This window comes from Miniopterus natalensis, chromosome X (genome assembly GCF_054644295.1).
Source record: "Miniopterus natalensis isolate mMinNat1 chromosome X, mMinNat1.hap1, whole genome shotgun sequence".
Lineage (NCBI taxonomy): Eukaryota > Metazoa > Chordata > Mammalia > Chiroptera > Miniopteridae > Miniopterus > Miniopterus natalensis.
Window position 1 is genome coordinate 28,542,991 of NC_142103.1, and position 26,915 is coordinate 28,569,905.

Consider the following 26,915-nt stretch of genomic DNA (forward strand, 5'->3'; position numbering starts at 1 on the left):
TCTTCAGTCAGCAAAGATTGACATCAAAGACATATTACACAGAACAGCCAATGAAGTCAGACTAAGTATGATTTTCTGTATTTATTTAAATTTTATCTTAACTTCTTTGACAAAGACCTGAATTAGAGAACAAAAGAGAAACTTTGAGAAAAGAACAATGACAAAGAAAGAGAAAGACACAGAATTGCTCTAGGCAGGAACATACACATGCACAAACATTCACAAACAGAGAGAAATAAACAGCAAGATTTATTCTAGACAGTCACAAAAATAAACACACCTCTACCCCCACTACCACCAATGAGGTTTTCACCTTTCAGCCCATTATTATTAAGCCAGGGGAGTTTGATGAAGAACAAGGAGAACATGTTCTACAATTCTGATGAGAAATTTCAACTTACAATTTGAGGTAGAAGATAGCAAAAAAAAGAAAGCTATTTCCTTTAAAATTTGCCAATCTGCTCTAGGTAAATATAAAGACCCAATGGAATATCTAACCCATATTTAGTTCTATTTCTGGTAAAATTTGCTTTTTAATTTTAACAAATTTATGAATGTGAAACTGATAGTGAAGAACATTAAGAGCCATATGATTTCACTCACATGTAGAATATAAAACATAAGCGCTAAATGAGCAAACAAAACAAACAAATAAGCTCATAGATACAGACAACAGAATGGTGGTTACCAGAGGGGAAGGGAAGTGAAAGAGGACTAAAATGGTAAAGGGGGTCAAATATATGGTCATGGAAGGAGACTAGGCTTTGGGTGGTGAGCACACAATAGAGCATTCAGATGTTATATTATAATGATATACAGTTGAAATTTATATAATGTTATTAACCAACGTTACCCCACTAAATTTAATTAAAAAGGAAAAAAGTCTCAAATAATTTTTACAAATTTGGTTTCCAGTTATGCTATACTGTTGCCTGAGATACATAGTTGGGTTTTTTACTGATGGGATCATCCTAGTCCAAAGAATTCTTTTATGCAGTGTCCAGCCCCAGCAGCCCAGTTCCAGTTCTCGAACAGGCCAAACATTCTCTTGAATTCTGTCTTTGGTCACATTGTGTCCTCTTCATACTGTCATATACCCACAAACATTCACTCAAAGTTTCTTGATTTCTTGGTGACATTGATAATAGACATGCCATGCTTATCACTGGGCTAAGAGGCCAAATGCTGGACACTGAGGGAACTTGATTAGCCTTATGCCAATGTCTTGGAGAGGAAAGAGCACAGAGTAGGGAAATAAAAAGGCCAGATGTGAATTCTGGGCTTTGCCACTTATATTCTGTAAGATTCAATTAATGAAATGTAAGAATTCTCATCTAAAGAACTGAAATAATGTCACCTCCTAGGCTTACTTTAAGCATCAAAGGATACAGCACATGGAAAGCTCATAGCACACTAGCAGTTACAACTCACATGAGTTCCCTTAGTTCAGTAAATGGCAGGATCCATGTCCATTGGGTGTCATTTGTGTTTTACAAGTGTTTGTTGACAATTCAGAAATAATTGCCATTTGAATACCTAAAGTGTAGTGCTCTGTTATTCCTGCAAACTAATGTCTGTTAAAATAATTCCTTGGCCTTAACAGATCTTCCCAGCTGAGAACTCAGAGTGCTTACCCAGACTGAGTTTCAAGGGTGTCCACAACACTCCAGGATATGGCTGGGTATGCTACCCAATTTCATCCTGATTATCAGTCCAGGCTAGCAGAGGGGAAATTTCTCACCCAAGATCCTGTCATCAGTTATGCAGCTCTCCTGAATCCCTCTCCAGTATCCTGTACTTTTTTGTTTGTTTAGTTTTTTGTTAATCCTCACCAGAGGATATTTTTTCATTGCTTTTAGATAGAGTTAAAGGGAGGGAAGGAAGGAAGGAAAAGAGAGAGCGAGAAAGAGAGAGGCATTGATGTGAGAGAGACACATTGATTGGGTTGCCTCTAGTATGCACCCCCTACCAGGCAGGGGAAAGAACCTGCAACCCAAGTATGTGCCCTTAACTGGGAATTGAACCCACGACCCACAGTGAATTGAGTTCACCGGCTGATGTTCTAAACACTGAGCCACACCAGCCAAGGCTCCTGTACTTTTTTTTTTTTATTAAATATCTTTCTATTGGCTTCCAGTAAATGCAGTACTTGTCTCCTCCCAAAACCACATCAAAATTACAACTAAAATTCAGAACAACCATCATTCAGAACCACCTGAAATCTAGCTGAATGGAAGTCTTACAACTAAGGAATTAAAGAAGCACAATGAGACAGGTAGAAGAGGCGGAGACTTGAGTAGGAACCATGGAATCTGATGGTCCCACACCCACTTATGGTGGTTTAAAATTGAGAAGGATATCTTGGCTGTGGAGGTTTCCCAGAGGAGCAAGGCGTCCCTGCCTTACATCAGTCACACCAGCCCAGGGTTCCAATGCTGGAAAGAGAAGTCCCCACAACTTCTGGCTGTAAAAAACCAGCAGGAATTGTGGCTGAGTGACATGGAGGCTGCTGGAGTCCCAGGCAGATCCTCTTAAAGGGCCCACACACAGACTTACTCAGACTCACACCCTCTGAACTCCAGCACTGGGGCAGCAGCTTAAAAGGAACCTGGGACATTTAGGGAGGAGCTAAGTTGTCTGGAATTAGGGCAAGAGGTGGAGGGACAGCTTTCTCCCAAACAGAAGTGTTGGCAGAGGCCATTGTTCCTTTGATGAGCCTCTCCTCACAGATCTGGCCGGCAGTCACCATATCTGAGTCTCCATTAACCTGGCTCACACTTTTTTCCCTGCCCTGGTGGTTCCCTGAAACCCTGTCCCTCCCTACTTGCAGGATCATCCAAGCCATGCCCAGTGACTTTTCCATACAACAGGTCTCTCTTGCCTCATGCCTTGGACTTTCCTAAAATCTCTCAAACATGCAGCAGCTAGCTTCAGTGTGCCCCACATCTCCCAGGCCCAACACTAGCAACAACTTGGATTGATTCATAGCTTGGTCTCTCCTAGGCACCTCCAAGCCCAACACAAGTAGCAGCCATCTACAGATTGCTGTGCAGCTCATACTGGGTGGCCCTGGGCAGGGCACAAGCAGAGGCTGACTTTGTACCTCCTGGGAGGCCCCAGAGACAGTGTGTCTGGTGGTCAGCTTCAACTATGCAGGATTACAACCTTACCACACCCACAAGTGACACACTCAAGGAGCAGACTCTGTGAGCACTAAAGCCCCACTGAGATAAATACTGCTCCATAAAGGTGTCTCCAGCACAGCATCTCTTTGGCTGTAGCTGCAGGTGGTCCTCACAGCCAATTGGCTTGAGGGTCCATTCCTCTTGGTGATGCTAACAGCAGTCAAGGCTCAACTACAACAGGACAGTGCACACAGACCACACAAGGGAGAACCTAGAGTGTCCAGCTCAGGTGACTTGGAGGCAAGGGCTCTACAAGACACCTACTACACAAGACCACTCTACTAATCTTAGGAGACATAGCAGCTCTACCTAATACATGGAGGCTGCTGGAGTCCCAGGCAGATCCTCTTAAACAAACACAAAGAAATAGCCAAAATGTGGAGGCAAAGAAAAGTGTCACAAACGAAAGAACAGAAGAAATCTCTGGAAAAAGAACTAAATGAAATGAAAGCAAGCAAACTACCAGATTCGGAGTTCAAAACAATGGTTATAAAGATGCTCAAGGAAGTGAATGAGAATTTCAAGGACATTAGTGATAACGTCAACAACATAAAAAAGGACCAGTCAGAAATAAAGCATGCTCTAACTGCAATGAAGAATAATTTACAGGGAATCAACAATAGAGTAGAGGACTCAGAGAATCAAATCAGCAATTTGGAACAGGAGGAAACAAAAATCACCCAATCAGAAGAGCAAAAAGAAAAATAGAATTCAAAAGTATGAAAATAGTGTGAGGAGCCTCTGACTACTTCAAGTGTACCAACATTCACATCATGGGAGTAACAGAAGGAGAAGACAGGGGCAAGAAATTGAAAACCTATTTGAAAAAATAATGACAGAAAACTTCCCCTACCTGATGAAAGAAATAGATTTACAAATAGAGGAAGAACAGAGAGTCCTAAACAAGATGAACCCAAAGGGGTCCACACCAAGACACATCATAATTAAAATGCCAAAGGTTGGGACTGGGAAGATGGCAGAACTGACAAGAAGCAGAGTGCCCTTGCTTCCAACCATGTACTCAATTTACTGTGAAAATACTGCATAACCAGCTTGGATACACAAGAGAAATATACCTGAGTGGACATATTTTGATTAGGAAACACTGAAGAAACATCATAGAGTCTGGTGAGGAGGTGGGTGTACAAAGGAGGAGTCCCCCCTGAAGCTTGTTCTGGGCTCTGAAGCCTGAGGGCTAGAGGCTGCAAAGCTCCTTCCTCTTGGGAGTATGGACTGGTATCCAAAAGCTGAGATCTCAAACCCAGAACAGAGGAGAAGGGAAGGAGAGCCTATGCACTGTGGGCAGAGGGAGCCAGGGTAACAGTGTGCCTGCAAGGAAGGGACTGTGCCTTCCCAGTGAAACAATGCATCTAAGGGGGGCAGCTGGGACAGGAGTCTTTCACCCCAGAAAGTATTTGAACTGTGTGGTGCGAAGTAGGGGAAGAGAACCCTCCTGCCCCAGAGAGGGTCCAGAGCTGCCAGTGAAGTGGATTGGGTCTCCAGCTGCCGGAGCTGCTGGTGTGGCGAATTGGGGATTTTTTGACCCAGTCTGAGGGGAGCTAGGATAGCACATAAGGAACTGCCCCAGCTTTAATGAGATCAGCTATGAGGGAACCTGTGTGGGGCTGACTTTGTGACCCCTCCTGCTTAGTTCCGAGGTAAGAGGGCCACAGGACCTCGCAGGGCAGGTTCTCTACTTGTCTGTTGCTTTGTGTGTTTTTGATTGCTGAATGGGCGTCCACCTTCCTGGCTTGCATTGGGCAGACCAGTGAAAGCTGGGATTTGTGAGAGTTTGAAATGAGCACCCTGTGAGATCAGCCAACCACATCTCGGGAAGGAGGGGCAGAGCATGCTTTCCTCTCCTGCAAGCTAGGAGCACCACCCCCAACAGGAAAGGGGCTGGGTCATCTCACTGAAGCCCCAGATATCCCCCTGCAGGGCACAGTCCTGAGGGGGAAAGGAGAACGACTCACAGGATGACAATACAAGAGTAAAGCTCTTAGGGACTGTTGTTTGGGAAATGGAGGAAAAGCTCAAAACCCCTTCTGGGGACTGGGCAGGCAAAGTACTCACCAGAATTTTTCTTAATCAAACCCAGTGAGCCCAGGCTGCTGAAAGTGCCCATACAGAAAAGGCAAGAGACAGAAGTCAATCTGAAGCTGCAGCAGGCCATTGTATGGGGAACTAGAATTGGAGGATAGGGTAAAGACTGAGGAGATGGCTTTGAAGCAGAGACTAACCTCCCTACAGTGAGTGCCTGACAGTGAAACCTCTAAGTAAGGGGAGCAATTTCCCAAGCTACATTAGCTGGCCTGTACCCTAAAGACTTTTCAGAAGACTCTGGAGTAAGACTAGGCAACCAGAGAGCCACAGAGAGCCTCAGATGAGCCAACTACCTAAGGACACCAGAGCCAAACCCAGACAGCTCCTGTCATTGGCTGATAGACAAGTACCTCCCAGGAGAACCAAAATCAGCATACAAAACAGTGAGTTTCAGGCAACATAAGCTGCCCAGATGAAACTCACTTAATTGACTTTTTTATTTTTAGAAAAAAGAGAGAAAAAAAAAATTCTTTTACAATTTTTTGTTTTTAATTTTTTAATTAATTTTTTAAAAATTTGTTTTGCTTTTTTCCCCCTTTGTTTTGTTTTTTTTTTTTTTTGCTCTATTATCAAGTTTTCTTTATATTCTCTGCTTAATTGTTGGGATATTATCATTATAACCAATAAGTTTACTGTTTTTCTCTATTGTTTCCCCCATACCTATTATTGGACTTGCTCCCTGCCCCTGCTTTATCTCTCTCTCTCTTCTTGTTTCATTGGCATAACTTTCTTTTTCTTTCTTTTCATTTTCTCCCTTTATTCTCTGTCTTCTTATCTTTTTGTATGTTTGTTTCCTATTGTCTCTTTATTTTATTTTTATTTTTTCTTTTTCAACTATTTTCCTATTCCTATGCACTACCCTTAATTTTTTGCTCACCCTTCTTTCAGAATCCTTTATCTGCTCCTTTTATCTCCCAGTAGCTTCTTTATTTTTTACTTTTTATTTTATTTTTATTTCTTTTAATGTTTTTTTACTATTAGCAATAATATCCTTTTCTCTCTATTTTTTTTTCTTTTGGTTTGTTTGTTTTAGCTTAGAATTTGTGTTCTTACATGGTTCACCCAATTCTACTTTTTCTTAGGATGTTTTCATTGTGATACTCAGGATATTTTGTAAGACACTGCTTGTTTCCTGACATTTTGGTTGTGATTTATTTTGCCTTGCCAGCACCTGTACAACAGCTCACATAACATGGTTGGGGCTGAGCCACACAGATAACCTGAGAAGAAAGTCCTCCCAAGAATGGGTCAACAGCAACCTAGACCCAATAACAACAGGAGAGCCCAAAGAACCCAAAAAAGGGACACCCACAGAAGGGACACTCTAAGAGCAAAACTCAGAAGTATAAGGAAAACACACCTCTGGGCTCCACTGGTCACAGCAAATATATCTCATATACAGATACAAACACTAAGAGACACTAAAATGGAGAGACAAAGAAAAAACCCCCAAACTAAAGAAAAGGAAAAATTGCAAGAAATGGCGATCAGAGTGATGGTTATATAGATGCTCAAGTAAATTAATGAGAACCACAAGACATTTAATGGAAAGGTCCAGGAACTTAGTGAAAACATGAAAAAAAAGCTAGATATCATAAATAAGAACCAGACAGAAATGAAGAATACTATATCTGATATCAAGAATATGCTAGAAGGAATTAAAAGCAAGCTCAGTGAAGCAGAGGATAGAATAAGTGACTTAGAAGATAAGGTAGAATAAAACAATCAGAGCCACAAGAAGAAAAAAAACACTTAAAAATTGTGAGGACAGTCTAAGGGAGCTGTGGGACAACATGAAGTGAAACAACATTCATATCATAGGGGTGCCCGAAGGGGTGGAAAGTCAGCAAGGGATAGAGAACTTGGTGGTGGAAATTATGACAGAAAACTTCCCTATGCTGGTGAGGGAGAAAGTCACACAAATTCAGGAAGCACAGAGGGTTCCAAACAAGAGAAGCACAAAGAGACCCACTCCAAGACACATCATAATTAAAATGGAAAATGTTAAGGAAAAAGAGAGAATATTAAGTGCTGCAAGAGAGAGACAAGCAGTGACCTACAAGGGAACCTCGATAAAACTGACAGCAGATTCCTCAACAGAAACACTTCAGTCCAGAAGGGAGTGGCATGAAGTTCTGAAAGTAATGAAAAGCAAGAATCTGAAACCAAGACTGTTTTATTCAACAAGGGTATCATTTAAAATTGAAGGTGCTCAACTGGGCATGGCTTAGTGGCTGAGCATCAACCTAGGATCCAAGAGATCAGGGTTTTATTCTTGGTCAGGGCACATGCCCGGGTTGTGGGTTCAGTCCCCAGTTGGGGAGGTGCAGGAGGCAGCCAATCAATCACCACTCTCTCATCATTGATGTTTCAACTCTATCTCCCTCTTCCTTCCTCTCTCTGAAATCAATAAAGATATATTTAAAATTGAAGGTGAAATAAAGAGCTTCCAGACAAAAGAAGGCTAAAGGAGTTCAGTATCACCAAACCAGAATTGCAATAAATGCTAAAAGGACTGCTTTAAGAAAAAGAAGAAATATTGAGAGAAAGGTACATAGGCGTAAAGGGGGAAAATGGTATTAAATAAAGATATATCAATAGTAACCTTAAATGTAAATGGAATAAATTATCCAATCAAAAGACAGTGTAGCTGAATGGATAAGAAAACAGAACCCTTATATATGCTGTCTATTAGAGACCCACCTGAGAGCAAAATATTCGCACAGACTGAAAGTGAAAGGATGGAAACAAATATTCCATGCAAATGGAAATGAAAAAAAAAAAGCAAAAAACAAAGCAAAACAAAACAAAAAAAACTGGACTAGCAATACTTATTTCTGACAAAATAGACTTCAAAATAAAGACCATAAAAAAAAGACAAAGAAGGTCACTACATAATACTAAAGGGATCAATCCAACAGGAGGAAATAACCCTAATAAATATATATGCACCCAATATAGGAGCACCTAAATATATTAAAAAATTTCTTGGTGGACTTTAAGAGGTAGATTGACAGGAACATAATCATAGTGGAGGACTTGAATGCCCTACTGTCATCATTGTACAGATCATCAAGACAAAAAATCAACAGGGAAACACAGACTTTAAATGACACACTAGATCTAATGGATTTAATTGACATTTGCAGAAACATTTCATCTCAAAACAGCAGAATACATATTCTTCTCAAGTGCACATGGAACATTCTCAAAAACAGACCACATGTTAGGGCATTAAGCAAGTCCTTACAAATTCAAGAATATTGAAATCATATCAAGCATCTTCTGAGATCACAATGCCATGAAACTAAAAATCAACCACTATAAAAAAACTCAAAAATATCCAAACACATGGAGGCTAAATAGCATGTTCTTAAGCAATGAATGGGCTACCAATGAGATCAAGGAGGAAATCAACCACTTCCTGGAAAAAAAAACGAAAATGAACGGACAACAACCCAAAATCTATGGGATAGCAGTGAAAGCAGTTCTGAGAGGAAAGTTCATAGCAACACAGGAATACCTCAAGAAACAAGAAAAAGCTCTACTAAACCATCTAACACAACAACTAAAAGAACTAGAATGAGAACAGCAAGAAAATCCCTGAGGAAGTAGAAGAAAGAAAATAATAAAGATCAGAGCAGAAATTAATGACATAGAGACTAAAAGAACAATACAGAAAATCAATGAAACCAAGAGCTGGTTCTTTGAAAAGATAAATAAGATTGATGAACATTTAGCCAGACTCACCAAGAAATAAAGACAGAGGACCCAAAAAATAAAATCAGAAATGAAAAAGGTGATATAACAACTGACCCAACAGAAATACAAAGGGTCATCAAAAAATACTATGAGCAACTATAGGCCAAAAAAAAATGGACAACCTGGGTGAAATGGACAAATTCCTAGAAACATACAATCTTCCAAAGCTGAATCAAGAAGAATCATAAAACCTGAATAGGCTGATAACAACTAATGAAATCGAAGCAATCATAAAAAACTCCCAGCAAACAAAAGTCTGGGACTAAATGGATTTACAGGCGAGTTTTCCCAAATATTCAAAGAAGAACTAACACCTATCCTCCTCAAACTATTCCAGAAAATTCAAGAGGAGGGACTACTCCCAAGCTCTTTTGATGAGGCCAGCATCATCCTAATCCCAAAACCAGATAAAGACACTACAAAGAAAGAAAATTACAGGCCAACATCCCTGATGAACATAGACGCAAAATCCTCAACAAAATGCTAACAAACCGGATCCAGCAACACATTCAAAAGATCGTACACCACGACCAAGTGGGATTTATTCCAGAGATGCAAGGCTGATATAATACTGTAAAATCAATAAATGTGATACATCACATAAACTTAATGAAGGACCAAAATAATATGATCATATCAATAGATGCAGAAAAAGCATTCAACAAAATCCAGCACCCATTTCTGATTAAAAACTCTCAGCAAAGTGGGAACAGAGGGAACATACTTCAATATAATAAAAGCGATATATGACAAACCTACAGCCAACATCATACTCAGTGGTTGAAACTAAATCCATGTCCTTTTATAACAGGAGCAAGACAGGGATCTCTACTTTCACCACTCTTATTCAACATAGTATTGGAAGTCCTTGCCACAGCCACGAGGCAGGAAGAAAACATAAAAGGTATCTAAATTGGAAAGAAGAAAGTAAAACTGTCATTATTTGCAGATGACATGATATTGTACATAGAAAACCCTAAATACTCCACCAAAGTACTGCTAGATTTGATAAATGAATTTGGAAAGGTAGGTGTATACAAAATTAACATCTGGAAATCTATGACATTTTTATACACCAACACTGAACTCTGAGAAAGAGAAACTAAAACAAAATACTATTTACCATTGCAACTAAAAAAATAAGATTCCTAAGAATAAACTTAACCAAGGATGTAAAGACCTGTACAGTACTCAGAAAACTACTGGACATTGAGAAAAGAAATAGAGGAAGATATAAACAAGTGGAAGAATATACCATGTTTATGGACTGGAAGAATTAACATCATTAACATGTCCATACGACCCAAAGCAATCTGTAAATTCAATGCAATCCTTATTAAAATGCCAACAGCATATTTCAGAGATCTAGAACAAACATTTCAAAAATTTATATGGAACCAAAAAAGACCCTGAATAGCCATGGTAATCTTGAGAAAGAACAAAGTTGGAGGGATCACTATACCAGATATCAACTTATACTACAAAGCCACTGTAATAAAAATAGCCTGGTACTGGCACAAGAACAGACATATAGATCAGTGGAACAGAACAGGGACCTCAGAAATTGACCCGTGACTTTATGATCAATTAATATTTGACAAAAGAGACAAGAACATACAATGGAGTAAAAACAGTCTCTTCAATAAATGGTGTTCGGGACAATTGGACAGGTACATACAAAAAAATGAAACTAGACCACCAACTTACACCATACACAAAAGTAAATTCAAAATGGATAAAAGACTTAAATGTAAGATGGGAAACCATAAAAATCCTAGAAGAAAACCTAGGCAGTAAAATCTCAGACATCTCTTGTAGCAATATGTTTGCTGATATATCTCCTAAGGCAAAAAAGGGAGAAAATAAACAAATGGGACTGCATCTAAATAAAAAGCAAAAGAAACCATCAACAAAGCCAAAAGGGAGCCAACCGTATGGGAGAACGTATTTGCCAATGACACATCTGATAAAGGGTTAATATCCAAAATATATAAGGAACTCATACAACTTAACAAAAGGAAAACAAACAATCCAATTAAAAAAATGGGCAAAGGACCTATATAGACACTTTTCCAAAGAGGACATACAGCTGTCTAAGAGACATGTGAAAAATGCTCAACGTCACTAATCATCAGAGAGATGCAAATTAAAACCACAATGAAGTATCACTTCACACCTGTCAGAATGGCTGCCATCAACAAATCAATGAACGACACGTGCTGGCGAGGATGTGGAGAAAAGAGCACCTTAGTACACTGCTGGTGGGAATGCAGACTGATGCAGCCACTATGGAAAGCGGTATGGAGTTTCCTCAAAAAATTGAAAATTGACCTGCCATTTGACCCAGTGATCCCACTCCTAGGAATATATCCTAAGAAACCTGAAACACCAATCAGAAAGAATATATGCACCCCTATGTTCATAGCAGTGCAATTTGCAATAGCTAAGATCTGGAAACAGCTCAAGTGCCCATCAATAGATGAGTGGATAAAAAAGCTGTGGGACACTTACACCATGGAATACTATGCAACTGTAAAGAAGAAGGATCTCATATCCTTTGGGACAGTATGGATGGACCTGGAGAATATTATGCTAAGCGAACTAAGCCAGGCAGAGAAAGACAAACATCACATGGTCTCACTTATATGTGGAATCTAAAGAAATTAATAAACTGATGGACATGAATGATTCAATAACATGGAATCATGGATCAGACTGATGAATCTCAGAGGGATGGAGAGGGGCAGGTGGGTGGAGGGGGAGAGATTAACCAAAGAATGCATATGCATATATGCATAACCCAAGAGCACAGACAACTGTGTGGTGAGGGACTGGGGAGGGGGTGGGGCTGGGTGGAATGGGTCAATGGGGAGAAAAAGGGACATCTGTAATATTTTGAACAAAATTTATACACACACACACACATTGAATTTATTTAAATTCATCCACACACTTGCACACAAACAGGTCACTCATTTCTTCCAACCCCAACCCTGCTTCCAGGAACCACCAATCTGTTCTATCTATGAGCTTGATATATATAGTGTTTTCATTTTCTTTGGATAAATGCCCAGAAGTGGAACTGCTGGATCATATGATTGTTCTATTTTTAATTTTTAAAATAAATATCCATACTGTTTTTCATAGTGGTTGCAACAGTGCACAAGTGTTCCCTTTTCTCCACATCCTCACCAGTACTTTATTTCTAGTCTTTTTGATAATCATTCTAACCAGTGTGAGGTGATATCTCACTGTCCTTATTTGCACTTTACTGATGATTAATGATATAGAGCATCTCTTCATGTACTTGTCGGTTATTTGTATGTTTTCTTTGGGAAAATATTTATTCAGATCTTTTACTCATTTTTAAATCAGATTGGGTTTTTTTGCTATCAAGTTTTTTTTATATCTTTTGGGTATTCGCCTTTTATAAGATACATAATTTCCAAATATTTTCTCCCATTCAGTAGGTGGCCTCTTCATTTTATTCATGCTTTCCTTTGCTGTTCAAAAGCTTTTATTTCTTTTTAAATTTATCTTTATTGTTGAAAATATTACAGATGTCCCTCCCACCCCCCAGCATTGATCCTGTCCACCCAACACCCACCCTGCCTCCCCCAGGCCTTCTCCACACTATTGTCTGTGTCCATAGGTTATGTATATATGCATATAAGTTCTTTGATTAATCTTTCCTCCACCCCCGCCTTCCCTCTAAAATTTGTCAGACTGACTGTCCAACGTGGCTCAGCCATTGAGCATTAACCTATGATCTAGGAGATCATGGTTTCATTCCCCAGTCAGGACATATGCCCAGGTTGTGGGCTCGATCTCCAGTTGGGGGCATGCAGGAGGCAACTGATCAATGACTCTCTCATTGAGTGAGAGTCTTTCTCTCTCTCTCTCTCTCTCTCCTCCCTTCCTCTCTCTGAAATCAATAAAGACATATTTAAAAAAATAAAATTCATCAAACTGCTCCATGGTTCTATGTCTCTGGGTCTATTTTGTGCATCAGTTTATTTTGTTCATTAGATTCCACATATGAGTGAGATCATGTGATACTTGTCTTTCTCTGACTGGCTTATTTCCCTTAGCATAATACTCTCTGGGTCCATCCATGCTGTCCCAAAGGGCAGGATATCCTTCTTTTTTCATAGCTGCATAGTATTCCATGGTGTAAATGTACCACAGCTTTTTACTTTGAAGTAATCCCACTTGGGTTTTTTTTTGGTTTTGCCTGTTGTGTCAGATTAAAAAATCATCACCAAGACCCATGTAAAGGAGCTTACCACCTATGTTTTTTCTTTCAGTTTAATGGTTTCAGGTCTTTAGTGTTCAAGTCTTTAATCCATTTTGAGTTAATTTTTGTGTATGGTATGAGATAGTGGTCCAGTTTCACTTTTTCACTCGGTGGTCTAATTTTCCCAACACCATTTATTGAATAGGCTGTCTTTACGACCTTGTATATTTTGCCTCTTTTGTCATATATTAATTGACATATAGGCATGGGTTCATTTCTGGGCTCTCTATTCATTTCCATTGATCTATGTGTCTGTTTTTATGCTAATACCATACTGTTTTAATTGCCATATCTTGGTAATATAGTTTGAAATCAGAGCATGATGCCTCTGGCTTTGTTCTTCTTTCTCAAGATTGTTTTGACTATTGAGGGTCTGTTATAAATTTACAGTTGTTTGTTTATTTTTTATTTTATTTTCTGAAGTAGTTTTAATTATTGAAAATGGCTTTGGATACACTTTCTACTGTCACCAAAGTGTGTTCTCACCTTTTAAAGATGTCATATACAGTGTCTTTGAAGTTATAGTTTCATCTATATTGCATGGATCCAAAAAAGAATTTATAGCATGTTAAATTTATTGGATATTATATAACCTAGGCTTCCATTAATAGACCCTAATAATTTCTGATAAAAATATATTCTCATTTTTAATTGCTTATCACACAAATAGAACATTTCCATTATAGAAAATTTAGAAACACATAAAAGAAAAATGGGGAAAATCACTCTTTTCTACTTCTCAGTTTAAAGCATTATTAATATTTTATGTATACGTTTTATTAATTTACATTTACATATATTTTTTACAAAACAATTACAACTTTGTTGCAACATATTTTCCCCTTAATGTATCTTGGACATATTATTGTCAGTACAAAGAAAGCCTCCTTATTCTCTTTAGATCTGTGCAATATTTTATTGTTTGAAAGTACTATACTCAAATATAAGTATCCTTTCTCCCATTGGTAGACATGTATAATTTCTTACTAATTTTACTTGTGTTTCACTCTTCTAATTTTTCAATGTTATAAATATTGCTGTAATTAATATTTGTGTTTACATGCTTATATATTTAAGAGTACTTTATAGAATAAATTCCTAAAAGTAGAATTTCGGAATCAAATAGCATGAATACACTTTATTGTAGTAGATAGTGCCAAATTATCTTCTCTCCCAAAAAAGATGCAGCAATTTACATGTCTTCCACACAGTATGAAAATACCTGTTGTGCCACATCCTACATAATGCTGGCTGTTATTTACATTTTTCATCTTTGTCAGCCTGATAGGCACAAAAAGTAATTTTACTTTTATTTACAACTTTTGGATTATTAAAGATATTGAGCACCTCTTTAAATTGATTTGTTTCTCTAAACCTTATTATTATTTTTTTTACCATCTCTTTGGTAAGAGATGTAAGAGATACTTACATATTAAATATATTAATCCTCTACCTGTAATATATGATGCCCATGTTTTATTATTGTTTTTCATATGTCTTTCAATGGTGTTTTTGGCAATACAGAAAGCATTTTTTTTAACTTATTTATTTTCTAATTATAAAACTCATCTTTTAAAATATTTAACAATATATTTACATACATAAAAAACAGTATTATCAATCTGTAAATTTTGTAGTGCTTTAACAATTCTTACATAAAAGTGAGACTGGATCCAAAACTGCTGGTGACCAGAATGAGGACCGCTAACCTTCTGACAGTCTATTGGTGAATATCAGTCCATTGGGCTCTTCTGATACATGTTTGCTATGAAGTCCCTGCCCAGTCACTTCTTAGCTGGGTGGCCTAAATCAAGGTACTTAACTTTTTTAAGCCAAAGTGTCCTCCTCATCTATATAATGGAGATAATAATATCTACCTCAAAAAGTTGTGAGAAGAGATAAAATTTAGGTGTCTCAACATGTTATCTTCCTTTCTTCCATGCCATCTTCTATCTCTCCTCAAGCCATTTATATGCCTGAAGACCACACTGACTGAAGACCATCCAATACATGTGGCCCACAGGTCCAGGTTTCTTAGTCCAAGAGTCAGGATTATAAATCCACCATTAACATGAAGATATGTTTATTTATTCAACAAGTATTTATTGAGCACCTACTATGTGGCCAAGTACCATTCTATATGCTGGGGATACAGTGGGGAACAAAATGGAAGAACATCTGCCCTGTTAGAGCTTATATTCTAATTAAGGAAAACATACAATAAACAAATAGCTATTTAAAGTTATATGTTAAAGAGCAAGGTACTTTAATGTAGTAGCCAAGAGAGCAAATTGTGGTTTGTGGGTTTAAAATTTTCAGAGGGATAAGCATAATCCCTCCAAAACAGGATTTATTAAGCAAACAGAGTTGTATGGTAGGTGTCTGTACAGCTGAACCTATGAAAAAATATCTATATCCTTATCTTACTTTTACTCTTTTCTACAAGTGTTCATTCATTCATGCATTCAAAAATATTTGAGAGCATACAATGTAGCAGGCACTGTTTTTGCAAAGAAGATATACAAAAGGGATCAAGATATACACAGTCTTCCTCCTTCTGTATGTTATTATCTAGCTTCTGGAGTACGGACAGAGAGTAAAACAAAAAATTAAAAATAAAAAGCAATTTAAGTACTATGCAGAACATGAAACAGGATAAGGGCTAGAAAGTAACTTTGGGCTCCTTTAAGTTAGGTGGTCAGGAAAGCATTATCTGAAAGGTTGGCATTTAAACTAAACCCTGAATGACAAGGAACCAGCCAAGTGAAGATCTGGAAGAAGAGGGAAAACAAAAGGAACAAATATGCAAAGTCCACAAGGCAGGAAAGGAAGGGCCTGTATATACAGAAAATAATGGAAGGAAATAAACCAAAAATAGTATTTATTAGTGGGTGTGGAATGGTTTGTTATGTACATTTTCTTGACTAAACTTGAGATGGTTTCTATAGTTTTATAGATGAAAAGTATTTACTTTTATAATCATAAAAATTCATAAACATAGTAACAAGATATAGAAAATATAATCTGGAAGAAAACACAAAGGATTTGAAGTTAGACCCAGGTTAGAAACTTGACTGTGCCAATTACTCATTGTTGACACTTAAACACTCCCTAAACCTCAGTTTTCCAATCTAGAGAATGGAGATAATAGTTCCATGTATTGCACACGTAGGGATTCTAGCACAGTGCCTTGACCAGAATGCAAACTATTACTTACTAGTCATGTAATTGTCAATAAGCTTCCTCATCCCCTCCAAGACTTAGTTTTTTTCATCTATAAAATTGGGTACATTAATATTGACCCTTTGAGATTTTCAAAGGTGTAAAACAAGTTGATGTATACAAAATGACAGCATAATACCATTGTAGACACACACTAAGTGATAGATAAAATTGGATATCTATGAATGGGAAATTGGTGATTTTTATTTTCATTAAACCTTGTATTATTCAAACTTTTAAAATAACCACATATTTGTACTAAAATAAAGATTATCATCTTTATCATTAACATAGTTTGATTCTAGCTCTAGCTCTAGCTCTACAAATTTGTCCCACAGTTTCTAGCTCTAGCTCTACAAATTTGGCCAAGTTACAAGAATGTTTACTGCAGCATTGCCTGTAACTGTAAACATTTGTAAATAAGTATCCATCAATATAGGAGAATTCCATTAATTACAGTAAATTCTTGCCATGTGAAAATAATGAATCAATTAAAAGGAATGAGGTAAAACCATAATATGGACTGACATATACTAAGATATATTAAGTTAAAATGAGATTTGAAAACCACCACACAAAAACAAATAACTAATTTAAAATGCGGAAAGGCAGGGAGGTTGACACATCCACTAACCCATGATAATGTTCTGCTCACATTGTTCATCTCTCTAATTAAAATGCTTTCTTTTTAAAATTAAATTTATTGGGGTGACATTGGATAATAAAATTATAAAGGTTTCAAGTGTGCAATTCCATGACACATCATCCACATATTGCATTGTGTGCCTACCACCCAAAACCAAATCCTCCTCTGTCACCATGTATTTGACCCACTTCATCTTTTTCTATTCCCCAACTCCCTTCGCTCTGGTAACCACCATACCATTGTCTGTGTCTATGAGTTTTTGTTTGTTTTTCTTGTTTGTTCATTTGTTGCTTCCAGTTTTATATACCCCATATGAACAAAATCATATGGTTCTTAACTTTTTCTGTCTGTTATTTTGCTTAACATGATGCTTTCAAGATCCATCCATGTTGTCACAAATGGCAGTGTTTCATCCTTTCTTATGGCTGAGTGATATTCCATTGTGTACATGTACCATATCTTCTTTATCCAATCATCTAATGAAGGACCCTTTGGTTGTTTCCATGTCTTGGTCACAGTGAATAATGCTGCAATGAACATAAGCGTGCATATAACTTTTAGAAGAAATATTTTAAAGTTTTTCAGGTAGATACCCAGAACAGGGGTTGCTGGTTCATATGGTAACTCTATTCTTAATTTTTTGAGGAGCCTCCATACTGTTTTCCATAGTGGCTGTACCAGTTTACATTCTCACCAGCAATGAATGAGAGTTCCTTTTTCTCCACAGCCTCTCCAACACTTATTACTTACCTTGTTTATAATGGCCATTCTAATAGGTGTGAGGTGGCATCTCTTTGTAGTTCTGATTTGCATTTCCTTAATAGCTAGTGAAGCTGAGCATCTATATATATATATGATGGCACTTGTATGTCTAAATGGGACAAGTGTCTGTTCAGGTCCTCTGCCCATTTTTTAATTGGATTGTTTGTTTGGTGTCGAGTTATATGGGTTTTTTCTATATTTTGGATATTAACCCTTTGTCAGAGCTGTAGTTTGCAAATATCTTCTCCCATTCTGTTGGTTGCCTTTTTGTTTTGTTGGCTGTTTCTTTTGCTGTGCAAAGCTTTTTAGTCTGATATAGTCCCATTCATTTAATTTTGCTTTTACTTCCCTTTCCTTTGGGGTAAAATTCATAAAATCCTTTCAAAGACCAAGGTTCATAACTTTAGCCCCCATGTTGTCTTCTATGTAATTTATTGTTTCAGGTCTTATATTTAGTTCTTTGATCCATTTGAGTTGATTTTTGTATATAGAAACAAATAGTAGTCTAGTTTCATTCTTTTGCATGTGGCTTTCCAATTTTCCCAGCACCATTTATTGAAGAGGCCTTTTCTCCATTGCATGTTTTTAGCTCCTTTGTCAAAAATTATTTACCCATTATACATGTGGGTTTATTTCTGGGCTCTGAATTCTATTCAGTTGTTCTGTGTGTCTGTTTTTCTGCCAATACCATGCTGATTTGATTATTGTCACTTTGTAGTATAATTTGAAATCAGGGAATGTGATACTTCTAGCTGTGCTTTGTTTTGTTTTGTTTTATGTTGTTTTTCCTCAGGATTGCTTTGGCTATTCAGGCTCTTTTGTATGTTCCACACAAATCTGATAGTTTTTTGTTTTATTTCTTTTAAAAAATGTCATTGGGATTTTTATGGGAGTTGAATTAAATTTGTACATTGCTTTGGGTAATATGGACATTTTAACTCTGTTGAATGGAAAGGCATTTTGTGTTCATGAATTGGTAGAAAGTGCTCTTTAGGGAGAAACTATGAATGATTTGATCCCTACCTGCTGTTCTGAATTTCCTCTGAACATGAGCTTTCTCCTAAAGAAATACTGTATGTGTGTTACTGGTCTCTATTAGGCCTATGCTATTGTAACTTTAATAGATGACATTTCCAATATTAATATGCATGGCAAAGTGTTTTATATGTAAGTAAATTTAATTGAACATACAAAATATTATTTTTTGCTAAAATTCAATGAGTTAAATATTACGAAGTCTATGAAATAGATGCATTAATAGATTAAAGGCAAAAATATGGTCATCTCGATAGATGCAAAAAAAGAAAATTTCAACAATAATCTTGATTATTTATTAATACTCAATAAACTAAAACCCCCAGATACTACTGATATAATACTACCAGTTACTTTAGTAATAAAACCCAAAAGAAGTTCAGTTTTTAAAAAATGAGAACAATATTTTAATAGATATTTCTCCAAAGAAAATATACAAATAGCCAATAAGTGCATGAAAAGATACTCAAAATCATTCATTAGTCTTTAGGAAAATGAATGTCAAAACCACGAGATACCACTCAACACCCATTAGGTTGGCTATAATAAAAAAGATGGAAAATAATAAGTTTTAACAAGGATGTGGATAAATCAGAACCCTCTTACATTACTGGTGGGAATGTAAAATGGTGCTGTCACTTTGGAAAACAGTTTTACAGTTTCTCAAAAAGTTAATCATAGAGTACCATATGACCCACCAATTCTACTCCTAGGCATATATACCCAGGAAATGAAAACATATGTCCACACAAAAATTTATCCATGAATATCCCTAGCCAGAATTATTCATAAAAGATCAAAACTGGAAACAACTCAAATGTTCCTTAATTGATGAATGGAAAAACAAAATATAGTATATCCATAAAACAAAATATTATTCAGCCTTAAACAGGAATGAAATACTGATATATGCATGTCTATACAACAAAATATTATTCAGCCTTAAACAGGAATGAAATACTGATATATGCATGTCTATACAACAAAATATTAGTCAGCCTTAAAAAGGAATGAAATACTGATATATGCTACAATATGGATGAAACTTAAAAGCATTAAGTTAAGTCAAAAAATCAAATTCAAAATACCTCATATTGTAAACATGAAATGTTCAGGATAGGCAAATCCCAAGAGGCAGAAAATATATTGTTTGCCAGAGGATGAGGAGAGGAGACAATGGGGAGTGGCTACTAATGAGTAGGGAGTATTTTTTGGGGGGGGAGGGTGATGAAAACATTCCAATATTAGTGATGATGGTTGCAAAACTTTGCAAGCATATTAAAAACCACTCAATTGTGTGATCTAACAGGGTGCATTTTGTGGTATGTGACCTGTATTTCAATAGAAAGAAAGGGAAGGGAAAAGGAAGGAAGGGAGGGAGGGAAGAGAGAAGAAATAAGTGTGACAGAGAATTTAGTTAAAGCTAGAGGTACAGAAAAGTGAGTGCTTGCTCACTATAGCTTCTCAGTTATAAAAGAAAAAATCCATCTCTGTACATTTTTTCCCCATTCACCTGAGACATTTTAGATAGAGAAATTACTGTTTGTTTCTAAAACCAGAAAAAACACACATTAAATTTGCATTCTGAATTCTAGACTCCTCCTTATGTCCATGATATTATCAGAATAGTTAAGATTTGCATGTGACCATGTGTCTACTAGTATTTCCAAAACACCAAAAGAATTAAAAAATGTTTTATCACTTGTTTTAGAAACAATTTTTTACAAAATACTGATATTGCAACATTCAATTTTTTCGCTGTTCATTTTGACCCTTTCTTTTTTAAAAAAATGTTTAAATAAATAAATAAATAAAATGTTTTTATTGATTTTTAGGGAGAGATGAAGGGAATGGAATAGAGAGATAGAAACATGGATGTGAGAGAAACATCATCAATCGGCTGCCTCCTGCACGCCCCCTACTAGGGATCTAGCCCACAACCTGGGCATGTGCCCTGACTGGGGAATCAAATTTGTGACCTCTTGGTTCCTGGGTCGATGCTCAACCACTGAGCCACACAAGCCAGGCCTGACCCTTTCTCATTAGTGGCATCTGGTAAGTGAAAATCAGTGGTAAAGCAAGGGTAAATGTTAAGAATGCTGAGAAATACAGAAATTCAGTGTTTCTATGTGGATGGTGATATAATTTGCCTCATGTTTAACATTCCTGAAAGTTCATGTAAGAAATGACATTTACTCTGGAAAAAAAAAATGTTTAAAAAAGTTAGTTAGGAGGCCTTTATATTAGTTTGGCTGTGAAAAGATCTTATTCTGAACTAGTATGGTAACAATGGAATTCGAGAGAAGCAGGCAGATTTAAAATACATTAAGGACTCAGAGACAAACTGGAAGTGAAGATGACAAAGAGATAGATAGATAGAAGTCAATTTCTGATTTATGAAAATGAGTGAAGCTGCCTTCCATTCACTGAGATAAGGAAAGGTGAGGGAGGACCACGGTGGAGGATGAGAGAAAGCAGAAATTATGGGTTTGGTTTTGGACATCTTGAGTTTAAGACATTAAGGTGAAAAGTAGGTTGCTTAATATCAGGCCTTAAACTCAGGAGATTCTGGACAAGAGATAACCTTGGGGGTAACAAGCATATAAATAAAGCCTTTGGCTTTTATAATATATCTATCTTTTCATCCAGCAATCCCACTGCTAGGAGTTCATCCTAAGAAAACAGTTCAGGATATGTGTAAGGATAAAGCTACCAGAATATTTATCTCAGTAAATCCTTAATTTCAGTATTTGGACACAAACATAAATTTAGAGGAACAATTACCACATGGAAAGAGAAAGAGTGGTAAAGATGGTGTGAAAAGAAAAAGAGTGTCTAGGCAGTTGCAAACATAAGCAGAAACACAAACACACCACTACTATCAGCAACACCGCTACCATCAATGACAACAATCAGGTTCTATTCTCGAAATCCTAAAATTTACATGTGTGATTTTGATGGAGAGGGAACAAAAGCTTTCAAAAAATATCTTGATGATACATGGTGTTGCAGAGGGTGTGGGAAAATTGTCATTCTCACGCACCCTTGGTGGGACTATAAATTTCTTCAAACTTTTGAAGGCAAATCTAAAATGTGCATGTCTTTGAAACAGCAATTTCAATAATAAGAATTTATCATACAAAAATACAGAGAATATTTTGATGGTTACCAGATGGGAGGGGGGTGGAGGGATGGGTGAAAAAGGCAAAAGGATTTAGAAGTACAAATTAGTAGTTATAGTGTAGTCATGGGGGTGTAAAGTACAATATAGGGAATATAGTCAATAATATTCTAATAACTATGTATGGTGTCAGATGGGTATGACATTTTTGGGGATGATCACTTAGTAAGTTATATAATGTAAGTTATATATATATATATATATATAAGGCATACACCTGAAATTAATATAATATTGTATGTCAACTGTAATTTAAAAAATTAAAAAATAATGATAAAAATAATTAAAAAACAAAACAAAAAAATAATGGGCACAGTTAAGGAAAGATATATGTGAAAAGTATCCACTTCAGTATGATTTATAATAGTAAATAATTTTAAATAACCTAAAGGGTATTTATAGCTGATAGGTTAAATTAAAATTTTCACATTCATATAGTGGGATCCTCTGACTGGGTTAAAGGAAATTAGATGGAGTTATATATACTGTCATCAAAAAGTGTCTAATTGTCAGTTTTAAAAAATCAAATTGCAGCACAATATACCAAATAAAAAAATTTTTTTTGCAAAAAAATATGTGTTTGTGTGTGTGTGTGTGTGTGTGTGTGTAGGAGAGGGAGAGGGAGACGGGGGGGGGGGGAGAGATTGGTATTTTATAAAGAACAAAGTGGAAGAATGGACACCAATAGCTATCTTGACAGGGGAGGGGAGAGATACAGGGCAGGGACTTTCACTTCTTAACTTATACAATTTTGTTTCATTTGAATTTTGCAGCAAGCATATATATATATATATATATATATATATATATATATATATATATATATATATATAATCTGTAATCAGAAGAATGTTAGTTAAATTTTTTAAATTGGAGGAAATCTTATTGAATAATGAGTAATTCATAAAATGATGTAAAAATATATTTATTGACCTCAAACACCTTCATAACATTGCTAAATGAAAAGAACAACCTGCAAACATTGTAAGCCTGTGATAAAATTAGAAAGATATATGCAGAATAAAAGGTTTTTAGTATGCTCTTACTTTTACAATAGAATATATGTGAGTAACCCCCCCAAAAAAACCTCTCCAAAGGAATGTTCTCCAAACTATAAAAAGAGAATATTTTCACAGATCTGAGAGGTGAAGATGCAAGACAATTTCATTACCTATGTTACATGTTTTTATTATATTTGATTTTTACAAGGATGTTTTACCTTTGAAATCAGAAAAGATTAAAGTTTCAAACATCAAAAAATTCACAAAATAAAATACAAATATATCTATTGACATTCAAAGATATTCACAACAAGTGGTTAAATTTTAAATTGTGGTTATCAATTGTATGTATGTATATATATTTGGGCATAGGAAAACTCTAAACTCTACAAAGAAATATAAAAAAACAGAACTGTGCATCTGAATTACAGGATTCTAGATAATCTATATTTTCTTCTTTACACCTTTCTGAAACTTACAGATTTTTCTCAATGAGCAAGTATAACTTTTATAATCAGAAAAAAGCTGCAAATGATGTGATCCTATTTTTACTTTAAATCCATGCATGTACACACACACACACACAGCTTTTCTTTAGTTGAGGGTAGAAGATTCCATAGGACTGAGATGGCTCCTTGCCTGCTGTGAACAGACCTCAGCAGTTGTTCCCATCCTGATTTGTGTATGTTTAGGAGTAGGATTATGTGGAAAGGGAGGAGGAGAGAGAAGGGAGAGGAGGGGGAGGAAAAGTAGGAGAAGGGGGGAAGACGGGGGAGGAGTGGGAAAAGGGGGAATTGGAGGAGAAGGGAGAGGAGGAGGGGGAGGAGGAGAAGCGGAAAGCATACACTAGAGGCCTAGCTGACTTGACTGGAAAAAATCTCAGCAAAGGCTGTCGGTCTCTGATTTATTTCCTGTGCCACAAAAACGTCTGGAAAGCTCTGTCTAGAGGTTAGAGCAGCGCTCCCTCCTCCCTTTACTCCCTCCTTCCTACCTTCCCTCCCAGCATTCTTGCTCTGTGATGTTCAAGCTGCAGTTCTAACTCTGAACTCCAAGTGGCACTCATTTATATTTTCTAAATGTGTCCCCATTCAGATTCATCACTAGTACAAGGGGAAAAAAGCAATGCAAATTATTTTCTAAGCAGGCTATGAACCCACATGTAGAGAAATTACCAATTTTTCTTTCCATAGATATAGATATAGATGATAGATATAGAGAAATGATATAGATAGATAATATAGATATAGATAATATAGATATAGATACACATATAGATAGAAAAAACAAAGATAAACATTGCTCAGTTGATTGATAAAAGTTGAAAAGAAAACCAGTGAAAAGCACCTATTTCAGGGTCTACCATATACTGGGCACTTGGCTAAAGCTAGTACTATTATTATTCTGAACTCTTCCCATCCAAAACAGCCAGTTTGTTAATCAACAAGGCTTACTATGCCATGGTGAACCTTTCAAACGTAACAGCAAAAAGAAAAAAAAACCTCACCTACATTATGTTGGATAGTGCCGTTTCTACAATTTAGAGTGTGTTGTCTAATGGTGTAGGCCAGGGAAAAGCCTCACCCCTTTCTTTTTGAGTCAGGATACTTCCTACAGCCTTTAGGAGATGCACATGAACTATATGTCACTGTTGTCTTTGAACCTCAAAATATTAAATTACTATAAGGCAACAAAACACAATCATGGTCTGATGGACAAGATATTTGAATGATAGCCAGATGATATAAGTAGGTCCTTGAGCCTTTGGGAATGTCTTTATCTCACTGTTAAAATTATTTTACTATGTTGTATACCCGAAACGTATTAGGTATTGAATACCAACTGTAACTGAAAAACTTTTTTAAAATTAAAAATAAACAAGTAAAATTATTTTATGTTGACATTTTTCCTACAATTTATTCTATTCCTCTTTTTATGAAGCATATTTTTATAATTAAAAGACTTACTTCTAATATTTAAAAGAATCAAACGAGTCACACCACATTACAGAGAATCAATTCAGTATATAAAGCTGTTGACCAGGATTCCCAAGACCCAGGCAATGACCTGTTCTCAAGCATTACTTGTTAGCCGTGTTAATAATAGGGTAACCATGACAACCATCAGAACCTTGACACCAAGCCCACGCTTTCCCCCACTAGTTTATGCTGCATCTTAATGTACATGTGTAGGAAGTCTCTGCCAGCAGGCTCTGGCAGACAGAACTGCACAAACAGCCAGGAAGGGGGGGGGGAAGGAAAAAAAAACTGCCTCCCTCTAAAGAGGAGGAACACCAAGAGCCCCCAAAGGCCCAAAGAATACAAGGAGAATAAAAGGATGACTCTCCCAGCCCACCCCACCTCAAAAAATACAAACACACAATAAACAGGAAAATAAAGTAGTAAGGGAAGAAACGATACTGACTTTGGGGTGTTACAAAAGTCTCCTTTTCCACATCATGTTATTATACATTTGACCTCTGCTGTTCTGAGCCTCCGTTTTCTCCCTTTTCCCATTTTCCATTTCCTTCTCCATTTTCATGTTCTGGCTTCCTCTAGTCAGCTCATTCACGCTCAGGGTCTGTAGGCTGAAGATACACCCATCTTTATCTCCCAGGGCAGACATCATATGGAATTCCAGATCCATGTGATCAACTGGTCACTGAAGAGCTCCGTTTGGACAACTCACAGGTTCCTAAAACTCATCTTTTCTCAACCTGAGCTCCTCTACTTCCTCTTCCAACCGCACACCCCCCCCCTTCTGCCTTCTCCTCCTTGGAGTGTCACTGTCAGTGAAGTGCACCAACAACCCACCCTGTTGCCCAAGCCAAATCCCTCCTCTGCCTCACCCTCTCGTCCCATCCACTTACCCCCAAATGTCTCTCATCAGTCCACTCCTCCTGATCACCATTTCTGCCAGCCGCAGCAGCCTCCTAACTTGTATACCTGCCTCCGCTGCAGGGAGGAGGTAGGAATGGCTCCAACACACTCTTCCCTCAAATCTGAGTTCCTTCACACCTGACTTAAAACACGTCAATGGTTGGCTTCCCACTGCATTGGGAATAAGGTCCAAACAACCAAGCCTTCCACAGCCCTGCCCCCACCTAATCTTCCTTCTTCACTGCTTTGGCCATACTGGACTTTTTATTTTTAACATTCTCTGAGTGCATTGTGCCCTCTCTTGCCTCCTAGTTTTGGCACATGTTGACCCTTCCGCCTGGAACATGCTTTTTCTTCCCCTTTATCTGGCTGCTCCCCACTCAACCTTGACTGGCATGTTGGGTGTGTGGTATTCTGCTATTATAACTAGGCAGGCAGTCCTTTGATTGGGTCCTACAGTTTACTCTTCACAGTCATTGGGGCTAGCTTGTACTTGCTTAGCTTTCAGAGGGAAACATTATTTCCAAGCCTTTTATTTGTGTGTTTAATATTAACCTCAGTGAAGCACCATCTACCAAAATAATACTCCTTTCAGTTCTTTTTTTAAAAAATTGACTATAGGACCATTATCTATTTTATCAAACAGGGTCACAAAATGATTTCATAATTTAATGCAGAAACAAATTTTATCCTTTTTTTCAGTTCATGTCTTTTTTTTAAAACTATCCAATGTGCTTTCTTATTACTGGTCATTATTAATACTCAAGAATATGATATGATCTAACAACTCATGCTTGTATTATATCAATATTGTCAGCATGGATGCCATTTCACCAACTGATATG